Source organism: Cupressus sempervirens, chromosome 7 (genome assembly GCF_028749045.1).
Source record: "Cupressus sempervirens isolate cs-2001-9-10 chromosome 7, ASM2874904v1, whole genome shotgun sequence".
NCBI lineage: Eukaryota > Viridiplantae > Streptophyta > Pinopsida > Cupressales > Cupressaceae > Cupressus > Cupressus sempervirens.
This window is the reverse complement of record NC_143124.1, coordinates 404,757,937-404,783,719: the sequence shown is the minus strand read 5'-3', so window position 1 is coordinate 404,783,719 and position 25,783 is coordinate 404,757,937. Positions and strand designations below refer to the sequence as shown.

At 33.3% G+C, this 25,783-nt stretch overlaps 1 pseudogene; it reads left to right on the top strand.

Moving 5' to 3' along the window:
• Positions 1 to 25,560, top strand: part of LOC149547238 (uncharacterized) — a 61,676-nt pseudogene extending 36,116 nt beyond the window's left edge.
• The last annotated feature ends 223 nt before the right edge of the window (positions 25,561 to 25,783 follow it).

The following is a 25,783-nucleotide window of genomic DNA, read 5'->3' as shown; positions in this document are numbered from 1 at the left end:
TGTTGAATTGATTAAGTCGGTGGTGTAGGTTCTGCCCATTTATAGATGCATGCTCCAGGTTGCCCTTATGGGCTTTCCAAAGGACCTTGATTTTATGGTGCAACAATTTTTATGGGTTGGTTTCTCAGATTCCTTCCAATGGAGTTTCGTTGGATGGGAGGTTGTTTGTGGAATAAAAATATATGGTGGATTGGGCTTGAGGTAATTGGCTTTGATAGGGGAGGCTTTGGCTACTAAACTATATTGGCAATGGTGTAATGAGTAGGATAAGAGTTGGGCCAAGGTTATTTCTTAGAAGTATCTCATGGGGATCCCTCAAACTGATATTTCTAGGTACCCCCTTGTGCAAAAGGGCTTTATGATATGGGGCACCCTTAAGAAAGGGGCTATTCTCATTAAGGATGGATTATTTTCGATTTTTAAGAGGGGGATAGAGGTCCAATTATAGTCTAATTCTTGGGATGGTTTTCCTCACATCACTTCTTAGTTTCCCAACTTGTTAAATCTTTGCTAGAGGTCTCTTGAGGCTGGTTGGTCATGGGTGAATTATTTTAAGTCCTTTTTCCCCTATGGTCAGATGGACATGGTCAAATGGAAGTCCCTAGATGAGTGGTCAGTTGTTGGTTTGTAGGAGGAGTGTGCTATGCTATAGAGTATCCTCTCTAGTTAAAGATGTAACTCTCTCTAGGAAGGTGACATGCTTGCCTAGACCCACAATCCTAAGGAGGCCTATACTATAGCGTCTGGTTGTAGTAGGTTATTGTCTCAGAGGTTTGTTGGCCCTAAAATTTAGTGGTGGAATAAGGTCTAGAACAAACTTTTTTGGCCAAAATGTAATTGTTTTGTTTGGATGCTGGCCTATAATAAGTTTTTGACTTTGGATAACATTTAGAAGAGATGTTTCCATAGTCCTTCTATTTGTGTTATGTGTGGGGCTAATAAGGAGGACTCTACCCACTTTTTTTCATTACTCTTTGGCCTCTAGTGTTAGAATTTTGGTGGGGTGGTTGGACAACTCCTTGTGTTCATGCTCCCTCCTTGATTATGTTTTGGTAGGGGATAGGTTGACCCCCTTTTTTGGCCTCCTTTTTGTAGGAGGTGGGGTTTGTGTGACCTATCTTCTTATTGTGGCAAATTTGACTGGAATGCAATCAAAGGATATTTTGTGGAGAATAGAGGTTGGTGCAACAAATTTGGTATAGATTATTGGGCATGGTTCAAGAAATAGTGGAAGCTAGGTGTGAAGTGGAATTCCCTTTGGGGAAAAGGGATACATAGGTGGTGGAGAGATTGGAGATTCAAAGGTCATCTTTGGCTTTTACTAGGGCTAATAAAGGGTGTCATGAGAAACAAAAAATTGATAGGGATGGCTAATGGCAGCTTCCCCCTTACAATTATTTGAAGATCAATAATGATGGATCTTTAGGAGGCAATCTGGGACTGACTAGTGTTGGGGGGATTGGTAGAGATTCTCTAGGCTAAGTGATCTTCCTCTTTTTAATCTATGAAGGGATATAGACCATTAAGAGCTCATGCTTTGGGGTGAAGAAGGATTTTTTGTGAATCTGATTCCTAAATTTTAAACAATTTTCTTATTGAGAAAAAGTGGCTGATGTCAGTTGGCAGTTGGCTAGGGTTGCGCAACAAATTCTATAGATTTGTTCTTTGATGGAAATGGTGACTTTTGTCCATATTCCAAGGGAGTGGAATATGCTAGCTCATTGTTTGGCAAAATTGACTTCTAAGAATGTTGAGGGATGTAGAATTGAGGAGTGGGAGTTGGTTCCTCAGGAGCTTCATCTTGATTTATCAAATATTCTTATTGAGGATAAGGCTAGGAATGGTGATAGATGATGGTTTTGGCTGTTTTACCTTTGTTTGGTTCATTGCTCTTATTTTTCCTCGGGACCTCAGTCCTTTGCTTCCTTTGTAATGTAGCTTTCTAATCTTCAATAAATTTTTTACCCCTTTATTTTCAAAATATTAAGGTATCAAACTCTGCTTATCAACATTAATCTTTCCATATCACAATCAATTTAATATGTAGGATCACATTATATTCCATTTTCTATCATGGTGATGAAATATTAAATCTATACTTTTAAGTCAACCAACATGAAAATTAGTTATAAATACATATCTTAGGTTAAAATCACCAAAATTTAAACATCATAACTAGCATCGTTTAATTCAATATAGTTTGATTACTAATAGTATCCCATTATCATTATGCGATAAGATAGATAATAAGGTGTATCAATTATGTTAGGTAAATTAGGGTGTTTTCATTGTCATATAGTCTTCAAAATCAATTATAGAATAAACCTATTATGTTTTATTGGCCCATAAAAAAAATTCTCATGAATATTAATATATCCACCGAATACTACTTGCACAATAATTGGCTTATTGGATTACATCATACTAATATCCACTATGTAGACCATTATCCAATTTTGATAACAATTCTCATCTATGACTATTAGTATTGTTCACATGGGTTCATGATGATTTATCTTTCCAAAATTTAATTTTCTTAATAGCCCATACAATATCATGAATCCATAAACATAGTTTGTAGGTTATGACATCTCAAGCTTTTATTCCATAGGTCTTAGCTTATCAACCTAGTGTAATTGTCAATATGATACTTAACCCAAAAAAGAGTAAAATGTATATCAGTACCCATAAGATCTTAGGTCCCTTATTGATAGGAAAAATGCCAAGTTAGGCATACTTATATCCTATAACCTTCTTACCAACACTCAATCTTAAGGTATATAGTAATAGTATACAATTCACACAAGACACAAAACATGACCTCTCATCCCCTTACACTTCCTATCCCTGACCATATTCATATTATTAATTTTAATAATATGGTACTAGGGAAGGGGTCTTATATCCCAAGTCCATCTAAATGATCAACATGATGGAGAAATCTTGGGATAAGGGTTTACTTGACCACTTGTAGCTAACAGAGTAGATAGTTTGATCACACTATGAATGGTTAGATAGATTCATTAGTTGGTGTGTTCTTACTTTCCAAAACTACAAGTTTTATCATTTCCCAATATGGGTCCACAAAATCAACACATAATCAAATCTATTGAAAATAGATAGGTTATTATAGGTTTCAAAAATATGATCCTATAGAACCTAACACTGTATCCATCGCTCACATGAACTCCAAGATGTTCCCTATCAAATATTGTTGTGCTATGGCATTTATGGACTCTTAGGATCAAGTATGATTGGCATGCCCAAGAATGTTCAAGCAGTCAATAGGATGGAATGATCTTGAGATTATGGTTTACTCAACCACTCAGAGCTAATGGAGTAGATAGTTTGATCCCATTAGAAAGGGTTAGAGAGATACACCAATTGATGAGTTTAACCAGCCAATACTACAAGTTTCAACATCACCCAAGATTGGGCTACAAAATCAAAATAAAATCCAATCTCTAAAAAGAGAGAGAGGTTATTATAGGTGTGAACAAGATGATCCTATAGAACTTGACATTTCATCCATACCTCGCACGAGATTTGAGATGTGCCCCATCAAAGATCATTGCCTTATGGCATTTAATGAATCTTGTGGTCAAATGCATCCTGCCTAAATGATAATGTTTGAGTGGTCAATGGGATGGGATGAGGAATTAATAGAGCATAAATCTATAATTAAAAATGAAAAATAAATGCAAGACCAAAAAATTTAAAATTTGCTAATTGCAAGATTGGATCCAATTTAAGAAAAGTCAACAAGTTTTTCAACTTGCCAAGAATGGATCTGATTTAATATAAGTCAATAAATATTTCAACTAGACAATAATATTAATATCTCTATCTTAATGATACTATTTTTTATGTACAACTTACCTCCTATATACACTAGTATTAAAGAGATAAGAGAGAAAACCTCTAGTCCTTCCCAAAAAAATATGAAATATAAATCTTACATTAACTTTTTTTGTAATTATATTCAATCTAATGAACCAGTTAGATCTAGTGTACATTTTAACATTTTAAGTATTGCCTCATGCCCTAACTTGAGAACCTTCCATAGAGTCATATTATTTTTGTTATGTGGAGCCTAATTAGACTTGGAGGTTTATTCGTTAGGGTTTCTCCCCAGATTATTTCTATGGGAGTTTGAGGGAAACACCCCCTATATAGGATCAGGGAGCATGTCCATATATTGTAAAAATCCATCAGTTGCTATTTTTCTATTGGACGACTTATTCTAGGCCTAATCTTGTAAGTGGAAAAATCTTCTATAAAAAGGCTTAGGATTAGGGATTTCATAACATAATGGTGATATTGTAACTTTATGTGGTAGTATTAAGTTGTAAGGGATTTGGATTGTAATCACTAGATAATAATATTATTAGACTTGTTGTTGATGGACATAGCCAAGCAATTGGGTGAACCATGTTAAATCTTTGTGTCTTGTGTTCTCTTTTGTGCAATCTATTATTTTCTGATACCGGTTATATTTTCATGTAACTATTATTTCTATCTAAGGGTAATCATAATAATTATGTGGTTTTCATCCATATTTGATCAACTTAAAATTTGAAGCAACAACAAGGTTTAAATAATGAAGAATTTTCCTTTCTATTTTCCAATTCTCAAATAACCACAACCTAGGGTTCTTCATAGAATATCATCTAAGCCATGTATTGGTTACAACCATTGCACCTATATGGTACTCTAAACCTTCACCCTTTGTAATTGAGTGATTTAATTATTTTTTGTCCTAGACACAGTGACACAAATAGTAATTTGTCCCCTTTTCACTATATTTAGGTGCAATAACAACAAAAGCATGGCATGTAGTGATAAATGTATGTAATGTTCTCATTTATTGAGAAAATTCTTATGAAGAGGTTATAAGGTTACAAATTTTATTTACATAGATATATATTACAATGTTGCACTACACTAGATAAGCAATCAAAGTCAATTGATGAATTAATTTCTACCATTTTCATTTCTTGTGGGGGATGATAGGTGTCAATTTGGTCCAAAACTTGTATATCCCATTTGATTGCTCATTCAATCAACTCACACTCATCCCAATTTTTCCCTACAAATGATGAACAAAACACTCATCCCAATTTTTCCCTACAAATGATGAACAATAGAATGCCAATTTTTTTTGTGTGGATACTCCATGAACCTACATCAAAGTCTCTAAAAGAGTACAACTCACTTGATCCTATCAGTGTGCTACAATCCTCATATGGTGCAATGTTAATATTATGTATTAACCAAAAAAAATATGAATCATAGACTCACCTTCCTTACTTGGACGCATTGTAGGTTTCCACCACTTGATGATGGATTTTGCATTTTTTAATGTCACTCCATATTTATACATAATTCTTCATGAGCTAAGGCTCTTTTGATGCATTTCCTTACACCATTGTGCTCTCCCTTTCCATGACTAACCTCTGTCAAATTCTACATATATTAAATGCTAGAGAACCTTTGCATCCTAGTCACCTAATAGGCCATATGTTAATTCTTGAATTGAGATGCATAATTTCCTAACCAAATAATGTGTTGGCAAAATAATATACCCATGTTGACCAAATAAGCATAAAATAGTTGAAAAAAACCATGTACAAACTCTGTAGTCTATGATCAATCATCATCAATATAAAAATGGTACTCCCTTAATATCTTCATGTCATCCTCTATACTTGTAGGTGAATTCATGAATGTTGTGATATTGCTATAAGGATTTAACTATGTGATTTTGAGTCAAATTCATTGACCCATGTTTCAAGAGTAGTGATTCAATATGAATCCATCTCTCATGAGAATAAATGGAACACTTAACACTCATTGGATGTGGGTGATGCTCATAGGGGTAAAGCATTGGGACTTCCCAAGAGGTCACCCATCCTAGTACTACTCTAACCTGAGCATGCTTAATGATGGAGTTTTCTCCATGGTTAAAACCAAAGCTTGTAACCCCATTTACAAAACCTTTACCAAGTGTTTTTCCTTATGAACCATTCATTACAAAGCCTCTTAAGCTCATTAATTGATAAGTAGAAGATAATTTCCATACCAAGTAAAATTATGATATTGCTATCATGATTTTTAACTATGCAATTTTGAGTCATACTCATTGACCTATGTTTCATGAGTAATGATTTAGAAGATGAATTCATCTCTCATGAGAATAATGGAACACTTAGCACTCATTGGATCTAGGCACTGCTCACAAGGGTAAAGATTCAAGACTTCCTGGGAGGTCACCCATCCCAGTACCACTCTAGCTTGAGTGAATTTAACTATCGAGTTTCCTCCATGGTTAAACCCAAAGCTTTTGAAAATGAGGTTGTAGGATTTGGGCTTAACCATGGAGGAAACTCCAGAGTTAAGTGTGCATAGGCTAGTGTATTGCTAGGATGGGTGAACTCCTAGGAAGTCACTATGCTTCACCCCTATGAGCATCACCTAGATCTAATGAGTGGTAAGTGTTAAATTTATTCTCATGAGATATGGATTCATTTCTAGTCACTAGACATGAAACATGGGTCAAAGAGTTTGAATCAAAATCACATAGTTAAATCCTTATTGCAATATCACAATTTGACTTACTATTTAAATGATCTCCTACTTTAAAATTCATGAATTTTATGCAAACAAATATGGAAACCTATTGAGAAATATAATACTTTTTTTGCACCTCATTTTGTGGTTGTAGTGTGGATTTCTTTGAAAAGTCTATAATCGAGACAATGGTATATAGTGGAAATGTATCTTTGAACAACTTGAATTGAAAATCTAGCCATCTAGCTCTATGTGTATGCCTTGGATACTCATAAATAATATTTTCATGAAAAATATTCATGAACTCATACTCTAATATTTTCAATGACTAAATAAATTTTTTTACCCTATTTCTCATCTTTTAGAGTATATGTACTATCTTAAATTTTCCATAATCTACTATTTTATTTCCATTTACATGCGTACTATCCATATTTTCATAAGCTGCTCAAAGCTAGAAAGACCCACAAAATAAGAATGTACTATTTGAGCATGATAAGTTGTAAAATTGTTGACAATATCCTATTTCACATAAAATTCTGGATATGAACTCCCTTGAAGATCTAGGTGTCTCATTTATGTCAAAATCCTATAAAAAAAAACTCAGAATGTAAAAACACACATATATGCCTAAAAACATCAAAATGGTTAGAAAATTAAATATGTATTCTACAATAACAAATTATGCATGTGTAATTTATATTCACATAAAAATATTTAACCATCTCAAAAAATCTTTGACTTACTCAAGTTTGAGGATACATACTAATATTTTTTGTAAAAAATTGTGTCTTAGTTGAATCCAAAATATGTTTTGCATGTGGATCATGATTTGGCTACCAATCCTCCTTCTTACAACATATCTTTGATTAGGGGAAAGAAAAATGTTATTAATCCAAAAATCTTCAATCAATGATTTTGAAGATTTAGTAATTTCTCTATTCTTTTATGGTAGTCTACTGCTCAATGTCCATAACTCATTTTCGTTTGGATCTTGCACTCTCTCACACTTTATCATGGACCTCCTTAGAGTACTTCTACTAATTTTCAATGTTTTTCTTGTGTTTATCATGAGTCTATCTTTCATTATTTGGGTACTTACATAAAGTACATATCTTGTGATATTGCTATCTTTGGTGTGTGGTTTAGAACTTAGTTAGTCATATGCAATTATTAGATTATTTACAATTGTTTATCCATTTGAATCATCCATCATTCTTAGCCCTAGAATATTTATGATGGGCCAAAATTTCAAATTCCTCATCATTTCAGCAAATAATTTGCATGCACTTGTCACATTTTATTCTTCAAAGAATAATCTCTACATACAATTGACTTTTTTTTAACAAGTACGCTTGCTAATATTGTTAGGCATTGATTTCAAAATGTTAGTATCAATATCAATAAAATATTTTAGCCTTTTAAAAATAACTCTAGGAGGTTTTATAATATCTTCCATTCCCTCAACATTTTGAACATCAACATAAGGTTGAGTGAATTGCATACCTTGAACCAAAGATGATGTAGCTTGGAGGTAAGATGCACAAGATGAAATATCACCTACTTGATATGTTGATGTTGTGCCTAAAAAATGACATGATGAAGTATGTACATTGTTAGATGTACAAATTGGTGTCTCTCCAAAATGAGATGATGATATGTCTCCAACATTACAAGATGGTATAGCTTCACAATTCAATTGTCTTCTTAAGCATAAGAGTCTTATTCATTGTCTTTGTCTTTCTAGTTGTTCCTCTTTGTTTCTTTGTATTGGTAGTTTGTGTTCCTTTTTGAAATAAAATTCTTTATTATTGCATTGCAAAGTTCATTGTTCATGTAGTTTCATTTATCTCCTTTAATTTCTAAATCTCTCTCTCTCTCTCTCTTCGATTGTTTGAACTTTTGGTTTCTTCCTTGGCATGATGATGATTTCTATATGTAAAATTATTCAAACATTTGAATTACATACAATTTGTGAATAAAAAATCATTCAAATAGATATACAAATTACACTTATTTCATTGAATACACAATGTATATTAAAGAACTAGTGAAATTATAATGAATTATTCCTACATTAAAATTTCTAAATATTTCAAAATAATAATTCATTCAAACATACAAATTTCATTGAATTCACTATATATTAAAGAACTCGTCAAACTATAGTGAAATTTATCTCTATAGAAACAAAGAATATTTAAAAAAGAGTGCACTAAGCTTTTCTATACAAAGAATGTTCAAAAACCATTAAAATAGTTTATCCAATGACTGAATTTTCTATTTGTTAGCTTCCAATACCATGAAACCCTTATTTTGTTTTGAAATATAAAAAAAAACATCACACACAATAGAGAATATGGGTCACTAGGGACCCAAACTTTCCTTGTAACCATTTTTTGGTGTTTTGATATAGTGGATATGCACTATAACATGTATACAGTATGTGAAAAATCTCCTTCGCTCTCTCTCTCTCTCTCTCTCACACACACACACACATACACACACACACACACAAAATCATATCCCACTCTTTACCCCATCCTCTCTCTCTCTCTCTCTCTCTCTCACACACACACACACACACATACACACACACACACACAAAATCATATCCCACTCTTTACCCCATCCTCTCTCTCTCTCTCTCTCTCTCACACACACACACACACACACACACACACACACACACACACACATCATATCCTATTCTCTTTCTCCATCCTCTTCTCTCTCCATCCTCCCTCTTTTTTCCCCTACTCTCCTCACATCCTCTCTCTCTCCTTCTACATCCATCCCCTAAGCTCTCCCAATTTGCTACTCTTTCTCATTCTCTACCCTATCTTCCCCATGACATCTCTCCTTTTCTCTCTCCCTATGCATCCTCACTATTGAAAGTCTTAAAAACTGTGTGCATGCTATAGTGCATATGCAATATGTAAGCCTTGAACTAAAAAGGTTTTTCATTGCATAGATGCACTATAGAAAGTACACACTATTGTGTGCACACAATATATTAACCATAGGATAAAATACACAGTGTTATCTAAATTTTGACCTACAAAATTAATGGATTTGAAAAAAGAAAGAAAGAAATTTAGGGGTGTCATACTTTGAAATATTTTATATCTTTTCTAAAAAAATTAGTACCACTTTCTATGGCCCCCTTTCTTGAGGTCCTAAAACTAAACCATTTTGAAAAAAAGGTTATTAGTTTAGAAACTAGATTCAAAGGATAATTGCTTTTTTTTTGTCATATATTAGAATTTTGATCATAACTATCTTCAAATTCTTATAAAATTTTAGAAATTTATGATTTCACAAAAAAAGTGGCCACTTATATCCCCCTTACAGAAACACAACTTTGTGTACATACCATTACTTAATGGGTGAAAATGTACTATAGGGTAACCTATGACCCTTTTTGATCCATTATAACAAATTTTTTATGTTCCCAATGATTATAGGACCCTTAGGAATATATGTTATCATTGAATTGTTCAAAATGGGTCATAGGGTACCCCATGACCCCTTCAACCTGCTAAATTGAATTTAATATATCCTTAGGTGTCTTAGGACCCCTTGAGACATGTCATCATGCAATAGATTGGAAGGTGCCATAGGCCATAGGGTGACCTATTGCCCCTTTCAACTTATTAGATGTTAACATATGAAATCCTAGAGGTCCTAGGACATCTAGGAACATATATTGTCATTAAATGAGTCAAAAGGGATAATGGCATAGCCTATGACCTATCTCGACCAATGAGATAGAATTTAATAAGTCCCTATGAGTACTAGGACCCCTTAGAACATATATTATAGGATAATCTATGACCCATTTTGAGCCATTAATATTAACATATGAACTCATAGGGATCCCTATTATCGGTTTTGACCTATTAGACATATACATGTGAAATCCTAGGGGTTCTAGGAAGCCTATGGATATATAACATCATTGAATAAGTTGAAAGGCTGGTAGTGTACCCTATAACCTCTTTGGAGCCATTAGAAAAAACTTACTATGTCTCTAGGGGAACTTGGGCCCCTTGGGACATATGTTAAGATGAAATAGGTCAAAAGAGGTCTGAGGGTAACCTATGACACATTTTAATCCATAAGATGCTAACATATGAACTCCTAAGGGTCTTATTGTTAGAAACAATAGTCCACCAAGATAACTAAGAGGGTGGGGGGTGAATTAGTTATCCACCAGTTAATGCATTTATCTTTTTTAAAATATTTTTTTTAAAATTTAATCATTCAACCAAAGTAAACAAAAATAATAATAAGATGCATGTAGAAAATTACACTAGATATGTTGACTAGGGAAACCCTTGATTAGAGGGAAAACCCTAGTTGAAACAATGCCCACAAGATGATGTACTGATATAAATATTCCTTCTTAGAGGATGGACCCTATTAGGAATCTATTACAACATTTAGTACATAGAGTCCCTTTTAGAAGACTTTGAATCCCTGTTAGGAGATTCCAACCCTGTTAGGAGTTGTGCCAACAATGTTAGGAGTTGTACGAAAATATATGTAAGAAGAGCCCATTTCCCAAAGATTCAATTTCAAATAAAAGAAGAGATCACAAACCAACCATGTTAGGAGTTGTACAAAAATATATGCAAGAAGAGCCCACTTCCCAAACATTCAATTTCAAATAAAAGAAGAGTTCACAACTCAAACAAGTAATTTGCTATTATGTTCTTCTTTCCTTTCTTCTATTAAGTGAACTAGTCAGTGTTAGAAATTGTATACTAGGTCACAAACCTTGGATCCAAGTATCAAATCTTAGATCACTTAACAATGAAGTTTCCTTCACTTCTAGTCTACTCTGCTCAACTTTGCATTCTACTCTTACTATTGCTTTTCATCAATCAAAACCATACCATCTCTTCCAAGCTAGATAAAGGAAAATGTCCTTCCTTTATATCAAGTCCATAAAACAATTCCTTGATTCAACTATTAGATATTCTCAATTAATTATTATAGGACCACATTGAAAACATGTTACATTTAGCAAAAATGATAATATACTGCTTTTCAACTTGAACAACTTTCCATACATGCAATATAATGATGAGAAAACTTAACCAATTCATCATCAACATATCTTCTACATGTCCTCAACCTCAATTCTTAGAATTCCAACTGTGCTAATAGATATAATAAGTTTATTGGAGAATATTCCTATGTAAACTCTATCTCAAAATATACATTACCAAAACTTACATAACCTCTTCCAGACTTACCATTTCTTCTTTCAATGTTGATTAAGTATACACGATACTCAAAAGTATCTCCCATAACCTTGGATAGTTAGAATAATCATCTAGAAATTTGTACCAACTTGATCTTTCCATTGTTCTTCTGTCAAATATCATAGAAAAATGCTATGTTGACATCAATGACAAACTTAGTCATGAATGTAACATATCATTTTATAGTAACATACTACAATACTCCTCAATGGGAATATCATCAAAATTCATGCTTGCAATGATCTTGCAACATGTATATGACCCTCACAAACATATTTTATTTTTAAATGAGTCAAAATAGGTCATAAGCTACCCTATGACCCATTTCAAACCATTTGAGCAAATTTAATATACCTATAAGGGTTCTACAACCCATAGGAACATGTTTTGGCATTGCAAGTATGAAAATGGATCATAGGGTATTGCATGAATCCTTTCAACAAATTAGAATGAATTTAATATGTTGCTTTGAGTCCAAGGAAACCTGGGAACATATGTTAATGTTGAATGAATCAAAAGGGGTAATATATAACCTATGATAACTCTTAACCAACTAGAAGGAATTGAATATGTCCCTAGGGGTGTTAGGAAACCTATGAACATATGTTATTTTAGCCTATAAGAAAAAAATTAATATTTCTATTTGGTTCCTAAGACCCTACAACCATATGATATCATTGAATGAGTCAAAAGTGGTCATAGGGTACATTATGACCTCAATACACCAACTAGAACAAAATTTATGTCCCTATAGGTCCTAGGTGCTCTAAGAACATACATGTTATTGTTTACTTTTTCAAAAAGGTTGATATGGTACACTATGGCCTCCCTTGACCTATTAGATAAAATTTAGATTATCCCTAGGCATCTTAGAAGCTATAGGAATATATGTAACTACTGAATAACTCAAACTAGGACATAGGGTAACCTATGACTCCCTTCAACCTATTTAAATTAATTTAATATGTACCTAGGGAACCTATGATCCATAGAAACATATGTTATCATTGAATAAGTTAAAAGGGGTCATAGGGTACCCAATGACCCTTTTCAAACCATTAGAACAAATTTAATATGTCTGTACTACCCCAAGGGACATATTCTATCATGGAATAGATCAAAAGGTATTACAAAGTACGTTGTGATCCATGTTGAACCTTTAGATATTAATGTATGAACTGATAGGGGTGTAGGAACCCTAGGAACATATGTTATCATTGAATGGGTCAAAACAAATCATAAGACATCTTGTGACATCCTTTGCCTCACTAGGTTGAATGTAATATGTCTCCTATCATCTTAGGACCCCTAGGGACATATATTATCATGGGATAGGTCAAACAAGGTCATAAGATAACCTATGACCCATTTTGACCAATTAGATATTAACATATGAACTTCTAGGGATTCTAGGTTTTTGTAATATATCTAAGTAGGATGAATTAGGATAGTCATTTATGGAAACATATATCTTAGGATTAGATGAAAAAATGTACAGTTAAAGATCTCACAGTCAATCACAAAATATTGTGTAAGTGTGTTGCAATGATTTCAGTTCCCCTATATTTTTTAAATATTGAGGATTAGGGTGGAGTTAATGTGATATCATGTTTGTGTCTAGATTTCCCTTAAGGAACTTCCCATCTCATCTATTCCTCTGTGTGAAAATGAGTAATATATAACCTATAACAACTTTTGACCAATTAGAGGGAATTGAATATGTCCCTAGGGGTCCTAGGACACCTATGAAAATATGTTATTGTTAAATGAGTTGAAAGGGGTCAAAGATTACATCATGATCCCTTTCAACCTAATGGAAGAAATTTAATATTTTTGTTTGGCTCATTGGATCCCTACAAACATATGATATAATTGAATGAGTCAAAAGTGGTCATAGGGTACATCATGATCTCATTCCACCCACCAGAACAAAACTCATGTCCCTAGGTGTCCTAGGTCCTTTATAAACATATGCTATTGTTTAATTAGTCAAAAGGGCTAATATGGTACCCTATGGCCTCTTTTGACCTATTAGAACAAATTTAGTATATCCCTAGGGGTCTTAGAAGTCATAGGAATATCTGTAACTATCGAATAAGTCAAATCAAGAAATAGGGTAACCTATGAATCCTTTCAATGTATTTGAATGAATTTAATATGTATGTAGGGGTCCTAGGATCCCTAGGAATATATATTTTCACTTAATAAGTTGAAAGGGATCATAGGGTACCCTATAAGCCTTTTCAAAACATTAGAAAAAATTCAATACGTCCCTAGTACCCCTAGGGATGTATGTTATCATGGAATAGGTCAAAAGGGGTTATATAGTATGTTGTGATCCATTTTGACCCATTAGATATTAGCATATAAACTGATAGGGGTTGTAGGAACCCTAGGAACATATGTTATCACTAAATGGATTAAAATGGGTCATAAGAGATCCTATGACCTCTTTTGACTCATTAGAATAAATTTAATATGTCACCTACTATCTTAGAACAAACATATATTATCATGCGATAACTAAAGCATGGTCATAGGATAACCTATGACCCCTTTTGATAGATTAGATATTAACATATAAACTTCCACGAGTTCTATGTGTTGGAAATATGACTAAGTAGGATGAATTAGGGTAGTCATTTATAATGGAAACATATAATGTAGGATCAGATGGAAAAATGTATGGTTAAAGATCTCACAGTCAATCACATAATATTGTGTAAGTGTGTTGCCATCATTTTAGTTCCCCTATATTTTTCAAGCATCAAGGATCATGGTGGAGTCAATGTGTTATCATGCTTGTGTCTATATTTCCCTTAAGTAACTTCTCATCTCATATATTCCTTCATGTGCACCTAGGTGGGCATTCAAAATAAATCTAATGCATTTTTTCATATTAGGTGACTAGGGAAGGGAAGGTAAGTCTATGCATTTTATAGATGAGAGGGAAGTTATTCTGAAAACCAAATACTTTGATCAAGTGTTCATGGTGAAGACATGATGAATTGAAAATAACATCACACTTATACTTAGAGAAAAAATAGGAAACAACATCAAGATTAATGCCAGAGGATATGATACACATCATGGAAATAGGTTGGAATTAATAACATTCAAATCCAATGCAAAGGAAGTAGAAGAAGCCTTCAATAATGCTTCATCTATTACACAATGGCAAACATCCTAGTCAAAGTTAACAAGAATAAAAATGAAAGTAAAATCAATCATGTAAAATACATCAGAATATCCATGTCACATGTTGAATAGTCAATTGCCTTTAGGGATGGATTCCTAACTATTAGACAAAGATTAGATCAAAGGATTCCACATCATTGTAGCTTATATTCCATATAATGAAAGATAACTTACAAAGCTATGAAAAGTAACCTAGGTGGGTAAGGGTGTAGTCATCACAACATCATACTATTAAACTAGAAGTAAAAAACCTAAGTTCAGAAGTTTTGAATAGGATGACATTCTATTTCACATAGTTAACATACAATATCACTAGTGGCAAGATAGTTAATACTTTTTAAGTTGTGAGGATGCAAAGAATGAGCATGACAAAGATCTAAAGCTATCACATCATCATTAGTTTTTTTAAGTTGAGCTAAGGTTAGTGTTACAACAGAGAAAAGACATGTATTTGCAATGTCATAGGGTTACATGATGAGTTAGAGTTTTAAGATGAAAGAATGCAAAAAGTAAGAGTTAAACTCATCACAATGTCACTATTGTTAAAGCTAATTGTTAAATTTTGGTTGAAAACTTGCAAAAAGTGATTTAATGGTTAAGTGGGAAGCTATCAAAAAATTGAAGATAAAAGATATATTAAGTCTTAGACTATGGGGAAGATGAGTGATAGTCATTTCAATGGTCATTTCTTGATCATGACTTGTTTCTATCTTGAAGAATTGTAAATTGTGATGGGGCGAAGAGCATGAAGTAAGAAGAAAACCTAATGATTGCAACATCACATGTAGTTAGTTATACTTTCATTTTAAGTTGCAAACATATAAATCACATCATCACATGATGTTAATGTTAACCCTTGAAGAAGGCTATGAAGGTGTGAGAAACAACAATAGTTAAGGCACAATATTTGTTGCATGTTTGAAGGTGGTTAAATTTAACTTGGATTTAAGGTAGCAAAGAAGTGAAAGTTCTTCATTGTATCATTGCTGGTAGTTTAGAGTAACCTAAAGTTAATATTGTGAAAGAAAGTAATGCTTAGATCACATGTTGGCAAGGTTTGAATATGGGTTAAAACCTTAATTTGTGAACTTGCGAGATGTATTATAACAATTAGTCATTGCATCATCGCATGGGTTAAAAGTATCATATGAATGATAGTTGCAAAAAAGAGACAAGGTCAACATGAAGCATTGCCATGTTTTAAAGCATGATTATTGATAGAAGATCAACAACTAGAATTCAATTTTTCTATGAGTATTAGCATATGAAATATAAATTTTGGTGCCAATGTGACTATTATATATTAGAGAGGAATATGAACCATTTTGAGGGTTTCTAATAATTTCCTTAATGTAGGAGCATCCTAGGTGCAAAGGAAATCTTGCATCACCCAAAAATATTTTATTTTCAATCTTTTCTATTTTAACAAGGACTAGTAGATAGGGTGCTTACTATTTATAGGAACTTACTATTTTTAGTAAGTTTGTCATACAAGCTCAGAATGTTCTCATTTTCTATAGGAAGGTTCATTTTAGAGTTGTAAGCCTACCGTAAAAAAATCATTTCTCAAGCATTAGTATGAGAAAAGTTATTTCAAATTTTTGATGAAAAGAATTGCAAAATAATCTTCAAGCTCACCATTATAGCCTTAGAGCACCTAGATGAGCTCCAAAAACTTGATGGAAAGGTGCTAGCACTATTTTGATCCTGTATACTAGGAGATGGTGTTTTTGAAAAGTGGATATACTAGCCAATCAGAGCAACAGTTCATGAGTCAAGGCCTTAGGAAGTTGGGCTACTGAAATTTCTAAAATATTTTGTCAAAGATTTACTTGGACAATTCTATGTTTATTGTTAGGGTCTTTTGGCCCTAGATATTAAGTTTGAGCATCGAGAACCTTATGGGGTAACATAAAACTTCATATTTAGAAAGGTCTAAACATTGTCTAAGACATCTCTAGGTGATAGTTCATAGCTTATCTTGCAAATTATTGTACTAAAGGCACCCATGTGGATTAGCATATTGTACTTATGAATTATGTAATTTCACATTTGTGGTGCAAATAAGAATTCCATATTTTTCTCGCATTTTCTATTGTTTCTATGTTTCAATTATGAGTTTATGGTATTAAGGGAATTTCCTTGCATCAAGTGGTATTAGAGCTAGAGTTCTTAAATGTGTGGATAGATCACTGAATATGAGGTAGTTCAAACTAGGAATGTGGTTTGGGCTAAGCATGTAGACAGATCATATATTGTGAGGCAATTTGCACTAAGGTTTCAGTGGAAGTACAAAAATGGATCCATGAAGAGAGCATGGAAAAAGAGCTATAGGTGTTACACCTAAGGATTTTTGTGCCTTCCAAAGGAAAATGCAAGCATTGGAAGAAAAATGAAAACAGGAATAAATATTCTTATGAGAGATGAAACTAAGGATGAGGACGAAGTAGAAGAAAGTGCCAGAGCAAAGGAAATTATAAACCCAAAGGAAGAGAGGCTTTTTAAAGCCATCTCCAAGATTTAAAAAAGATCTATGTTTGAGGTTCCCACATTGTTTTGGAAATATTAACCTAGAGGAGATGATCAATTGGATCAATTAACTAGAGGAGTACTTTGAGTATGAAGATATCGACAATCCTAGTAGGGTCAAATTTGTAAAGGAAAAACTAAAGGGACATGCAAAGATCTACTGGCAAGAGGTTTAGTTGGAGTGAAATAGAAAGGGAAAGGAAAAAATACCAAATGGGATTAGATAAAAGATAAACTAAAGAAAAAATTCATTCTTGTGGATTATGAGCTTAACCTGTTGAAGAAGATGCAATGGTTGAAGCAAGTAGGAAAATATGTTCAAGAGTATACCGAAGAGTTCTACCAATTTCTCATTAGAACTAGCCATAAAAAAGTTGATAAGGAGAAAGTCACCCATTATCTTAATGGGTTAAGACCTAGCACCTACGATGAGCTAAGTTTGGTTTGAATGAGCAGTATTGAGGAGGCATACTAGTTTGCCCTAAGAGTTGAGGAGAAACTAATCAAGAAGTTTGATAATAAAAATAGTGGAAGATGTCATGGTGGAAGATTTGGTGGATGATCTTATGGTGGTCGTAATGATAATAAAAAGAACAAGGATGAGGCTAGAAGTAGTAGTCAAAACCATAGGGGAAACAATTTTAATCATTTTCATGATCAGAACAATAGAGATTAGAGAAGAAGAGGTAGAGCACAACAATCTAGAAGAGGAGGCTTTTATGGAAATGTTTTAAGTATGGAGAAGAAGGGAATAGAGCATTTGAACATCCCTAGTGCCAATGAGGGATAGGTCAAAGAAAAAAAGGTTAGGGAGAGTTGCACATGTTAATGAAGATTCCAAATCCATACATTTTGAATATGTCAAAAGAGGAGAAGTCCTAGTTAACCGAAGAGTCCTACTGAGTGGTAAGAATGAACTTGAGCAAAGAAGGAGCTTGTTTCACACAAGGTATTGAACTGAAGATAAGTTTTGTGATGTGATCATTGATGGTGGAAGTACTGAAAATCTAGTGTTAGAAATGATTTTCACCAAGTTGAATATGAAGAGGAAGAAATACCCACATCCATATCATATTGCTTAGGTGCAAGATGACTGCAAGGTCATGGTCAATGAGCAATGCTCAGTGAAGTTCAAGATCAAAAGCTACTAGGATGAGGTACTATCTAATATCATACCTATGGATGTACTCCATATGTTTTTGGGTAGGCTATTGCAATTTTATAGGCATGTTGTACGTTATGGGTGAGAAAATACCTCCACTCTAACTAATGATGGATTGAAACATAAGTTGAAGCCATTGAAGGATAAAGAAGAAAAGGTATGTAGTGTTGCTAGAATATGTTTTGTTGATGAAAAAGAGTTTCTTAAAGGTATAAAACATGAGCATATGTGTTTTTCTATAATTCCTAAAGATAGTAAAGAAGAAGTAGAGGAGGTACCTATAGAAGTTGCATATATGTTGAGAGTATTTTCTGATATAGTATTAGATAATGTACCTAAAGAATTGCCCCCTGTGAGGAAGATCAATCACTAGATAGATTTGGTTGTAGGAGCTAGTTTGCCAAAGAAGGCGGTGCACAAAATGACACCAGAAAAAAGTGAAGAGTTGAATAGGAAAGTTCATGAGTTGTTGTAGAAAGGGTTGATTTGAGATATTCTAAGTCCATGTGTTGTACCAGTAGTATCAGCACCAAAGAAGAATGGAGAATGGAGGATGTGCACAAATTCTTATGCTATCAACAAGATCAACATAGAGTATAGATTTCCATTACCAAGAATGGATGATATTATGGACTGTTTGAGTGGAGCTAAGTATTTCATAAAGATAGATCTAAAGACTGGGTACCATTAGATTCATATCAAAGAAGGTGATGAGTGGAAGACTACTTTCAAGACAAGAGAAGGACTATATGAGTGGTTAGTCATGCCTTTTTAGCTAACCAATGCACCAAGCACTTTCATGAGGCTCATTAATGAGGTACTGAAGGAGTTTTTGGGTAATTTTTTTCATTGTTTACTTAAATGATATATTGATCTTTAGTAAGATATTAGAGGATAATTTGATTCTTACTTGCAAGGTGTTTGGTTAGTTGATGAGAGAAAAGTTGTTGATAAACCTAAATAAATGTAGTTTTGTAAAGAAAGAGTTGGTGTATCTAGGATTTGTAGTCTTAGGAGAAGGTCTAAAAATGGACCTAGAGAAAGTGAAGGCTATCCTTGAATGGCCTACTCCAAGGAGTGAAACAGAGGTAAGATCTTTTCATGGATTGGCTACATTTTATAGAAAGTACATAAGAGGTTTTAGTAGTATTTGTGGACCCTTGACTAAAACATTGAGAGGGGATAGGAAGAATTTTAAGTAGATAGTAGGAGCAGATAAGATTTTTAATCTATTGAAATGAAAATTTACTAAGCAACCTATTTTAGCACTTCCTAATTTTAACGAGTTGTTTCAAGTAGATTGTGATACTAGTGGTACTACAATAGGAGTTGTTTTGAGCTAGGAAGGTAGACCTATTGTTTATTTTAGTGAGAACCTGAATAATGCAAAAACAATTTTTCTTTTTATGATTAGGAATTTTATGCTATAGTTAAAGCATCGAAGAAGTGGATACATTATCTTTTACATAGGAATTTTGTTTTGTATACTGACCATTAAGCTTTGCAATATTTGAATAGTCAAGGAGAATTGAACCAATTGCATTTAAAGTGGGTTGAGTTTTTGCATAGTTACACATTTGTTTTAAAACAAAGGAGTGGGAAATCTAACAAGTTGTAGATGCTCTTAATAAAAGATAACTTTTGCTAATAGAAATTTAGATAGAGGAGGTTGGGTTCAAGGAACTAAGTACATTGTATCTAGATGATCCTAATTTTGGTGAAGCGTTGAAGGCTTGTATAGAAACTATTACACTTGACAGGACAATGTGGTTGGATTTCATGATCTAGGATAATATGTTGTTCAAAGGAAGCCAGTTGTGCATTCCCAAGAGTTCAATGGGAGAGAATCTCGTCAAGGAGAAGTATAGTGGAGGATTAGCTAGACATTTTGGCAGAGATAATACTATATCTTTGGTTGCTAAAAATTATTACTAGCTATAGTTATAGTAAGATGTGATGAAATTTGTACAAAGTTGTAGAGTATGTTAGATGGCAAAAGGAGTGAAGCAGAATATAGGGTTCTATCAACCATTTCTTGTACCAGAGAAGTCATGGGAGGATATTAGCACCAATTTTGTTCTTGGATTACTGAGGACATAGTGGAAACATGATTCTATTTTTGAGGTGGTGGACATATTTTCAAAGATGGCACATTTTATTCCTTGCAAGAAGACTAGTGATGTTGTTAATGTAGTAGAGTTGTTTTCCAGAGAAGTGGTGAGATTACATGGTTTGCCAAAGAGTATAGTTTCAAATGAAGCTACCAAATTTTTTGGGTATTTCTATTGTACATTATGGAAGAAGTTGAAGAAAAATTTGAAGTTTAGTTCATCACATCATCTAAAGATTGATGGACAAACAAAAGTTGGGAATCACAATTTGGGAAAATTACTGAGATGCTTGGTTGGAGATAAAAAAAAAGGATGGGATATGATTTTACCAAAGGAAAAATTTTCATATAAGAATTCTGTTAATAGGAGTGTTGGTAAATCATCATTCTAGATTATATATGGGAGTAGTCCCAAACATGTTTCTAAACTATGGCAGTTGGATAAAGGAGAGATAAGTAGTGCTTAAGAAAAAGATTTTGCCAAACATTTGAAGAACATCCATGAGGAGGTGAGGAAGCACATCAAAAAGATGAATGCAAAGTATAAGGCTAAGTTAGATGTGAAAAGGAGATATAAGGAATTTTATATTGGAGATGAAGTCATGGTTCATTAGAGAAAGGAGCTTTTTCCAATGGGTACATATAATAAGCTCAAAATGAAGAAATTTGGATGGTGTAAGATAGTGAAGAGGGATGATTTTGGAAATGCATATGAAGTGGACTTTCCTATTGAATTGATATTTCACTAGTATCTAATATTTCAGATTTGAAGGAGTATTATGGAGGAGGTGATGGAGATGAAGTTGTAGAAGCATAGTGGAGTATTCCAATAGTTAGTTCAACCACAAAGGAGATTGAGGATATAATAGATAGTTGTGTTGGAAGAATTACCAAAAATATAACTTATGAGGAATATCTAGTCAAATGGAAAGGGAGACCAGTTGAGGATTCATTATGGCTAGCAAAGGAGGAGGTTAACCATCTTTTTTTTCCTCTAAACACCTAAGATGTGACAGGGTCACCTCTCAAATTACCCTAGGTGTCTGATGCAGGAGCATCTGAGGTGCAAGTGCAATCTTGCATCACCCAAAAATATTTTATTTTTAGTCCCTTCTATTTTAATAAGGACTGGTAGATAGGGTGGTTACTATTTGTGGAAAATTATTATTTTTGTTAAGTTTGCATACAAGCTCAAAATGTTCTCATTTTCTATAGGAAGGTTCATTTTAGAGCTATAAGTCTACCATAAAAATCTCATTTCTCAAGCATTGGATGAGGTTTGAAAACTTTATGGAATGGTGCTAGTGCAATTCTAAGCTTGTAGATCAGGAGCTAGGGTTTCCAAAAAGTGGTTGTAATAGCCAGAGTAATGATTTCTGAGTTATGGCCTTCAAAAGTTGAGCTACTAAAATTTCTAAAATAATTTATCAAAGATGTATTTGGCCAAATATATGTGTATTATTAGGGTCTATTGGCCCTAGGTATTAAGTTTGAACATCTAGAACCTTCTCGAGTGGCATAAAGCTTCCTATTTAAGAAAGGCCTTAGCATTGTCTAGGACAACTCTAGGTGATAGTTCACAACTTGTCTTGCAAATTATTGTACTGAAGGTGCCCATGTGGTTTAGCATATTGTACTTATGAATTTTGTAATTCTACATTTGTGGTGCAAATAAGAAGTGCATATTTTGTTCTCGCATTTTTTGTTGGTTCTATGGTTTTGTTATGAGTTTATGTTATTAAGGGTAGTTCCCTACATCATTTCCTCTTTTATTTCTCTAATGTATTGAATTTTAGTCAATGACTGTTGGATTTCAGAGTGATTCAAGTGCTTTGTTAATGAAATTGATGAATCTGTAACTAGCCAAAAACCCTAAGAGGGGGCTTATATATGTAATTTTCTAAGTTAATAGAAAACATAGGAAATTTTTACAACTTCTCCTCCTACATTTTTAGATACTGAGTGAGAATCAAGAGGTTATATGAAATGGAGGATTCAATTGATATTTGCAACTAGGTCTTGTGTCATCTTAATTCCATTTGAGATGAACATTTCTAATGTCCTATTTATTTTCTTGTCTAGCTAAGTAACCATGCAGAGCAAAGTAGTCTCTATAGTATTTTAGGACATATGTATTTGAAGTTGGTGATATCTTAATGGGTTCCATTTTAGTAGAGGGTTATCAATAAAGGTGGAATTTTATTTCATCTTTAATTTGAATCTCTAATCTCTCCCTAGATTATATTTTAGTATGACTAATCTACATATAGATTATAGTAGTAGTATTAAAAGTAATTTAAGGTAACATATGTTATCCATTCTAGTGGGTGTTATAGATTGCACAAATATATTTTTCCCTTGAGTGTTTGTAGTTATGACCATTGTTTATCCTCTACTACTCTCAAGTTAAAAGCACACCCTCATCCCAATGATCTATTAAAGACATTGTTGTAACTCTAAATTGAAGCTTTGATTTTGAGTACCATTGAAAAATCAAGCCCTATAAATGCTTTTTAATGTGTGTGTACCCAATTGTCTATTTGAGTCTAAGTGGTGTTTTATGTTTCTAACACCTTGAATTTAGTGTTTTAATGTGTTCTATGAACATAAATTTTCATTCTAAGCCATTCTGTGAAGTCCCGTTTTGACCAATATCTAAATCTGCATTTTTGCCTAAGTGTCAAATAGCGACAGGAGGTTGTGTTTTCAATTGAATATCCTGCACCTATTAATGTTTCATGACTTTCTACATTGGGATTATTTAGTTTCCATACCATTGAGTCTATATTTTAGATTTCAAGTCATTTTGAATCGGTTTCACTAGGTTTTGAATCCCTCAAAGTTGGTCATTTATTGCTGTCATGCTGATGTGAATTGTTCAAAATTCTAGAAGGCCTTGTTTGACTTCTTATAACTTTGAACCAATTCACTAAAATGCTAAAATTATTTTTTCATTTCATTCTAGACATCACATACTTTCTACACTCCCAATTTGAGCTTATAAAAAATTTGTTTGATAAGTTTTTGAATGTGATTCCAAATGCAATGTGTAACCTTTTACTAGTGTCAATAAATGCAGATTGGTCAGTACCCTTGTTCGTGATGTCATATCTCTGAATCCATGATAGGTGAGACCAAATAGATTATACCACTATGTTTTACTCTAAAAATACTTTAAGTGTGCCAATTTTCAAAACTTCACAAATCTATTTGCACACTTTCCCAGGTCAATTCCATTTGAAAAAAATAATTTTTGCTAGTGGTTCTAGTTTGCAAATTCTAAGTAGCCCACTTTGACCATTCACCAATTACATCTTGTTATTTTTCATGAACCCTAATCATAGATTCATATTTTCCTCATGACAATGAATCAATTCCCTGAATTCTATCCCCCCAAGTGTCAGTGTGCCTAGTTTTTGAAGCCAAAATATAACACGGTTTATTGTTTTCTGACACATTTTCTTATAGGATATTCTGAGAGGGAATCTTTGACAATTAATATCTTTTGATTGATAATTTTTCATGAGATGAAATGCAATAGGGTAAGAGATTATAGAACAAATAATTAGTTTGAATGGTTTCATAGCCCAATCAGGTGTTTGGTTAAGTTTTTAAAGCCAACAGACAAGCCTTGTTAGCTGAAAATGACAATTTGTAGATTGAATGGTAAAATGAGTTTAATGGATATCTTAGTGATGCATAAAGGTTAAATTTGAGTGCAATTAGTATCAAGTGTTCCATGGATCAGTTTTGGCATATCAGCTGTTTGAAAATGAATTTTTTTAGATGGACCCACCTTGGGGCCTAGTGAAATTCCATTTGATTGATAAAGCATCATGGATTTTCCAAAGTGACTGAAATGGTTTAGAATGAATGTTACCTTTTGAAATATAAAGGTGGTATAGTAATAATGGTTGGAACATTTTCTCAACAATATTTGTTGACATCAATATAATGCATAATTGAATCATTTGAACATATAGATTGGGACACTTGTAAAGGGATAAGTGATACATTGAGCTGGATGGTGTTGAAAATCCAAAATTATATGCATTTTTGGTAGGCAAGTAGTCATTGTGTGGGACATTATAAATCACAAAAGAGATAAAGGACAAGAAGAAAATTAGATCAAGGCATGTCTCCAACATAAAGATCATTTGTCTCAATCGCATTGAGAAAGAAGGAGGTGCTAACCATGGCCTTAGAAATGATTCTTATATAAAATAACAAATCTATCATGCCAAGATGAAATTTTGGCTCATAGGCTAGGCCTCATACCTATTAAAGTAGATCCAAGGCTATTTTAATATAGAGGAGAAGGTAATCCTACCGATGAGAAGAATACAATTATTTTCAAGCTAGATGTTATCTATAAGAAGCACACTAGTAATGTTGTCAATGCAACAATAATGTTAGAGTAGTTGAATTGGCTATCTAGAGGTAGTGAGTTTGAAAAACCTTCTATAAACTCATCTTTGAAGACAACAACTTATACATCCCTCAACTGTAGCCAAGATTCTCTTCTAGAATTCTTCAACAACTCAATTGGTTCAAAATATCCAAATATAATTATTTCAAAGTTGTGGTCCGGTCAGAGTATGGAACTTGAAGCTCATGCTGTAAAAGGAATTGGAAAAACTCATGCCAAGTGGTCATCCATTGGAAATACCAGATATAGAATGCTTCCTAAGGTTTCTTTATTGAAAATACTAATTTAACTTATGAAGAGGCTCTTATCTTAGAATATGTACAACAAAGAAGGTTCAACAGTTTCCAAAGGATTTGACTGGATTAGTTTTGTGATTGAAAGAGCTCATTACTAAAAAATCCTAGAGGAGATGACTATTTTGTCACCCACTTCTAATGAAGAGAAGCTACTAGGAAAATGGGAGCTACCTTTGAAAGAGACCATGGTGTTGATAGAAGAAACCCATAGGACTC